Source organism: Phasianus colchicus, chromosome 20, assembly GCF_987193195.1.
Source record: "Phasianus colchicus chromosome 20, bPhaCol1.hap1.1, whole genome shotgun sequence".
Taxonomy (NCBI): domain Eukaryota; kingdom Metazoa; phylum Chordata; class Aves; order Galliformes; family Phasianidae; genus Phasianus; species Phasianus colchicus.
This window is the reverse complement of record NC_143455.1, coordinates 894,525-900,581: the sequence shown is the minus strand read 5'-3', so window position 1 is coordinate 900,581 and position 6,057 is coordinate 894,525. Positions and strand designations below refer to the sequence as shown.

At 44.1% G+C, this 6,057-nt stretch overlaps 1 long non-coding RNA gene across 1 annotated transcript in view; it reads right to left on the bottom strand.

Moving 5' to 3' along the window:
- Positions 1-4,081: 4,081 nt before the first annotated feature.
- The window catches only part of LOC149915334 (uncharacterized), a 31,806-nt gene continuing 29,830 nt past the window's right edge, over positions 4,082-6,057 (bottom strand). Inside the window, exon 3 of the long non-coding RNA XR_016459137.1 lies at positions 4,082-4,503. This is a non-coding gene — a long non-coding RNA (uncharacterized LOC149915334). The remainder of the gene's footprint in view (positions 4,504-6,057) is intronic.

Sequence of the window (6,057 nt, the reverse complement as noted above, 5' to 3'; positions counted from 1 at the left end):
CAAACGTGGGTGTACATTCATTTTTCCATGTGTGCAGCTCCCTGCATATAGACAAAATAACTATTTTGGATGAACTTACGCTGTCTAGAGTTGTATGAATTCTTATATTATTATAAGCACGGATCATATTTTCTGTGCAGCTGATAGTCAAATGCTACACTTGCTCCTGAGAGAGCCCTAATCTCCCTCTTGAATTTTGAGTGAAGAACAAGCTCCATTTTGTTGAAACCCAACCCTAAGAAGCAAGGATACTAACATCCATAAAAATAACTGCATGGGCTATCCTTAGGGATGCGTTACTGATGGAAATGCTTAGGCCAAGAAACAGTGAAAATATCCATATCAAATGAAATGTCGCTTGGCTCTTCCAAATCAGGAAAATAAATTTCAAAAAGATACTGGACAATTCATGTGTGGAATATGAACAGCTCTCAGTCTCATTTCAGCCTGCAACAGGATCATAAAAACAGGTGATCCTGAGAGTATCTTCTCTGCTCCAGGATGTAGCTCTGCCAATGAGGACAACTAGCCTGTTTGCAGGCTTGCCATCATTTCTTGGCCTCAGCACCAGTGAGGCTCGCAGCCACTGCCTGGAACACACTGCTCTGTGCCTGTGTTTGGGCTGACCAGAGCAGCTCCCACGTCCTGGCAGGCCTGACACCTGCAGCCGGCACACAGCAGCGATGCAGGTAGGTCCGTCGTGCCTGGCACAGAGGCTGTGCCACAGAGAGTGTGAAGCCAGGGAGCTGCTGCCATGCCAGGATGGGTGCTGCTTCTGTCAGAGGCAGGGCAGGCAACCTCAGCTTCAGACGCTGTCCGTAGGTCCAGGCACAGAGCTTACCGGGAGTGGAAGCACTCTATCTATACCCCATCCCCGGGCCACCAAGCCACAGCCTTGAAAGCTCACTGGATTCAGACATGGAGGTGTGACTGCAGCAGAGTTGGGTCTGCTGACAGCTGAGCGCATCCCATCTGTGGGGTGTGATGAGCACTGGGGACACACCAGGGGGGCTCACAGCAAAGCTGTGGGAACCAGGCCAGCTGGGGTCCTCTTCTTGTCTGGGCAGCATGGCTCCTCTGTGCCCACTGGGTGATACTGGCTCCAGGCTGATGTGGTTTTGAGTTATCAAGTCATCGATGTGAAGTGCATGTGAGTAGAGCACACAGGATTGTTTTGTGTGCAACCTGCCCTATCTGAAAGCAAGTGGGTGGATTGTCAGTGCCTCTGGGGAGAGTCTTCACTTCTCTGCAGCTTCCAAATACGGCAGCAACTACCCTGTGATTGGAAGGAAGGTTACTGACTTTACACCCACATAGCCAGTGTTTGGTTTAGTGAGGTTGCCTGGGTGCCAAAGCTCCCTGGCAGACCCTGGACTGTTAACCAGGACCCAGAAGTGAGGAGGAGCTGCAGAGGGTGAAGCTGTGCCAGCACTTCTTGAGAAGAGGAGGCGCTGAGTGGCTGGGACTGATGCAGGCCTGAGACAGGCTGAAGTGTGTTGTGCAGGAGTTGAGGGGCTAGCAAAGTATCATATGGGGTAGAAGTAGGAACTCACTACAGAGGAAAGGTCAGAGATTGGTCTCACACTGGCAGAAAAGACACTAGGAAAAGCTCCCATTTGAGTTTACTGAGTACTTAGGAAGCATTATTGCTGTTTGATAGAATTGTCATAAAATACAGTAGGAAACTTGAGGTGTAAAAGCAACATGGACTGTAGTGTCCCCAAAGAAATGAGAGGGCTCCAGCTTACCTGTCATATCACCTCTTGGCATTTGTATGAACAAGGAACAGCCACCAAATCTCATAGCAATTGAGAAGCACTGATGATCTTCATGTCAGGTTTGAATATAACCAATACAGGTAAGAGGGATTGTAGTACCCACTGAATGTAGTAAGTAGTATTTCCACAAGCAGCTTTGCTATTTCCACAGCCGCATTACCTTACAAAAGTAAATCAGATATCGATAGCAACTTCTTTTCTGCTGGAGCAGGCTGCCCAGTGAGGTTGTGGATTCTCCTTCTCTGGAGATATTGCAAGCCCCCCTGGATGCTGAGCTGTGCAGCCAGCTGCAGGGAGCCTGCTTTTCAGGGGGGTTGGACTCAATGATCTCTAGAGGTCTTTTCCAAACCCTACAATTCTGTGCTTCTGTGATTCTTTTATGCTCTGAATATTACTGATTGCCAGGCAGCAGTGCTTTTAACAGTAGTATGCATTGACTCAAAGAAGATATAGAAAAATTAGTTGTTGAGCACAGAACAATGATGTTTTTTTCAGTCACTCTCCCAGACACAGAAGTAACCATGGAGCTGTAAAAACATTTTTTCATGGAGGGACAAGTTCTAACTGTGCAGGCTTAGGGTAGTTCCAAGGGTGAAAACTTAGGATCATTGACTTAGAGGAAGAGATCCCTTACTCTCCTGCAAGATCTCCTTCCTTAGGGCAAGAAGCATAGAAATGTTTGTGGGTCTGGAAGCCTCCAGTCTGACCTGTTTGACACAGATGAATTCCCAGCCCTGTACCACTGTATAGAGAATGATCTTAATTAGCTAAAAATCAAAAACATTCCAGACAGCATTCTCTCTCTCTCTCTTTTATTTTTATTTTTTTCCTGGATGAGTTACTGCCAAACTGCACTTCCCTCCTTGTGGAAATTATCTTCCCAATATCAATCTGACTCATCCAGTGCTACCCATTTATATATCATCTACTCCTACTTGGTACAGATATCATTTTTATAGCTGCTATACAGATAGTTGTAGGCTGCCATTAGATCACCCCTTTACCTCTTCATCAGACTAAATAAATCCAGCTATAGGTGTATTAGCCCAAGTAATTTGCTCTAGGTCAATCATCACGTTGGCATCCCTTCACCGGATCCCTTCCATGTTTCCACATCCCTCTTGAACTCTAGAATTCAAAATGCAATACTGTATTCCAGGTATGGATGCACTAGCCCCAAATTTAGAGGGGAAGGAATGCCTTCGTTCAGTCTGTTGTACATATTTTTCCTAGCATGTGTCAGTATGTAATTTGCTTTCCTCAAAGTGAGAAAACACTCCCAGCTTGTATTCAAACCAGAGGCCCACACCAGTCCCAGCAGGGCTGACTCCAGTCCTAGGGGTTATACTGCTTGTCATGGTTTTATGATTTTTGGTTATACATACTCAACATCATAGCATCATGTAGCGCACTGGGAGTTAAAGAATTAATGCTCCAGTTCTGGGCACTGGTCCCAGAAGAGAAGAAGAGCTACATACTCCAGAGAACGTTGCGTTCAGAGTGGAGATGAAACACCTGGCGAAGTCACGAGACCAGGCTCTAGTCCCTTCTGCTCGCCCCGACTGCTTGTCTTGCCTCAGCATTAGAGTAAAGCCTTCGCTTTTCAGACACTCATTATATTTGATTTATTAGCTCCAATTCTAATTATCTTGTATTATATTGTATTATAGTGTGTTATCCTGCATTCCGATATCTTATTTAGTAAATTAGTTTGTTTCTCCTCGCATCATTCCCGCTGTTTGGTTTTTGGACCCATCTCTCTACCCTTTTCCCTTTTCCAGGGCGCAGATCCACAGGTCCCCCTGCCCTGCTAGCCACAGAACTGGGCTGAACCAGCCAATAGACAGCTGACACTGCTCCAGATGGAAAACTCCACACTTCACCTTACTGAGCTTCTGTTAGTCTGACTCAGGTTTATCAAGGTCCCACTGGATTGAAACTCTTCCATGTGCGGTCTTCATTCACTTCCTCCCCTCCCCCCCCATTATATTATCTGGGTGTATTCTGTGTCATGACTTAGGGTGTTAATGAAGACTTTGAAAGATAAGGGCCCCAGTATGAAGGTCGGGGGATCTGTTCTCCTTAATAGCCATAAGCCAGCTACTAATTTGCTGCTGATTGCTACTCCTTGAATAGTCTAGACAGTCTTCAAATGTCACAATCAGTGACGTTTGAAAGAGGACGGGTAAGTACCTGTCCAGTGCATGCTTCCTTAGCTTCCAAATAAGACACTTGCAAAATACACTGAAAAAACCTTACTAGTTTTCACAGAATCTAAAGTTCTAACTTTCCTTATTCCTATGCTTATTTCAGCTGAAGTAGTTTCCAGTTCATAAGATGAATGGCACCAAGACAAAAACACATGAGGGGGAAGTTTTTAGGGGGACACAAACCAGCGGTCTTGAGATGCCTCCATCTGCCCACTCTCCCTGTGCTACCTTGCTAAGACACAACCTTTCATTCCCATCTCTCATACAGTCACAGAACGTTGGGGGAGGGAAAGCTATATTGTCAGGGCTGGCCAAGAGTAAAGCAGCTGCCTGATCTTCATCTCAGAAGGGATCTATTTTCAGCATGACTGAATCCCCTCTCCTCCATGGGAATGTCAGCACTGCTTTGCTCACATCCCGCTGCTGTGCAGGACAGTCTGTATGCAGGGACCATGTTCTGCTTCTTCTGTTTTGATTGTGTCATGCCTTGCTCCCAGTGCCAGGGGACTGCAGCCCTGCAGAGATAGAAAAAGGAATGGAAGAAAGTTAGTAGGTCAGGATCCATATCCTTTTCTCTTTTTTTTTGCATCAGGGTACTGCTTACTCTTCCAGTGGGTCTTTCTCTTCCCAGGGACAGGTATCTTTGTGACAGCTCAAGAACTTTTTATAGTAAGGCTATGCTACACTAGTAATTAAACATGTCCAGGAACTTAGGCCAACTGGCATAGTACTAGTTATGCTTATTGGAGTAAACTATATCTGTATCAAGAATGGTGCGGCTGGATGTAGGCTGTGCATTGGTAATGGTCCCAGAAAATGCCAAACGTCCAGTTATGCTTTTGAATCTACTTAGGAGAGTGGCAGCTGGCACAAGTCAAAATCTTGACAGGGAATATGCTAATATTTTATCAGTAAAAATGATTTCCTTCCTGTACCTGAAAATGTTCCTTGGCATAGTGCAGGGCACTAAGAAAACATGAGCCATATTTTTCTCCAGTGTAATTCTCCAAGGTCTGTGACGATATACAAGAATTAAAATTGGATACTTTGTTTTCTAGTCTCTTTGTAAGAAACTTATATGTCTGCATGCCAGGAAATATAAATTAATTGTTGATGGGAGGAAGTTCAGCATTGTGAAAGAAAAAAAATGTTGCAGCCAAATACGAGCAGTGCAAAATCCTTTTGAGGACAATCCTGTGAGCAATCAAGTGACTGAACTTGAGTCTTCAGAATTTTTTCTTCTAAGAAGGACAGACCATAATAGGCTGTCTGCAAACTTTCTTTGATTTTACCATGAAAAAACTCAACTTCAGGGAATTAAAGATGTGCTATTTGTATCGACGGGAGCCCTTTATGTTCAGTGTTTTTCCATGATGTTCATCTGTTGCTCATCTCTATCTTTGACTTCTACAAGCTTGTCCAACTGACTTTTCCCTAACCACTTTGCCTTGAAAACCTGAATCTATTATATAGTCTATTTCCCCTGCTGGAAGGGCATGTAGAAGGAGAGTGTTTGTTCTTTTAAGTGTATCTGATGAAGGAACTTATCCAATGCAACATAAGATAATAAGAAGTGGGGGCCATGATGGGAGCCAAATCTGGTCAATCACGAGAGCATTTGAGAATGTGGAAATGATTATTTCAGCAGTGATATATGACTGAGGACTTCTCAGTTAGGAGTCAATGGTGACAAATAAACTCATTTGTATTAATTAAGAAGAAAATAGACAGAATGTGGTAACATTGATTCAAGCAATGTTGTCTAAATAAGAATTTCTGAATGGGAATGATAAAAAGAGAAGCAGGGAGAACGATAAGCAAAACTACAGAGACATATATCTGACAAAACAGAAATAGAGATAATGACATTAAACAAAACTCTCAGTCATAGTTGACGAACTTTTCTCAACTCTGTGTATATCTGCATTAGTCATCTTCTGCCTTTGCTCTCTGGACTTGAGGAATGGGACTCAGCTGTTCATGTCCATGTTTTGTGTCAGTTCTATGCGTATTTGCTGTTGAAACAGACCTTGGCTGGAACGGCATGTGACCAGACATGTCACTGTCCT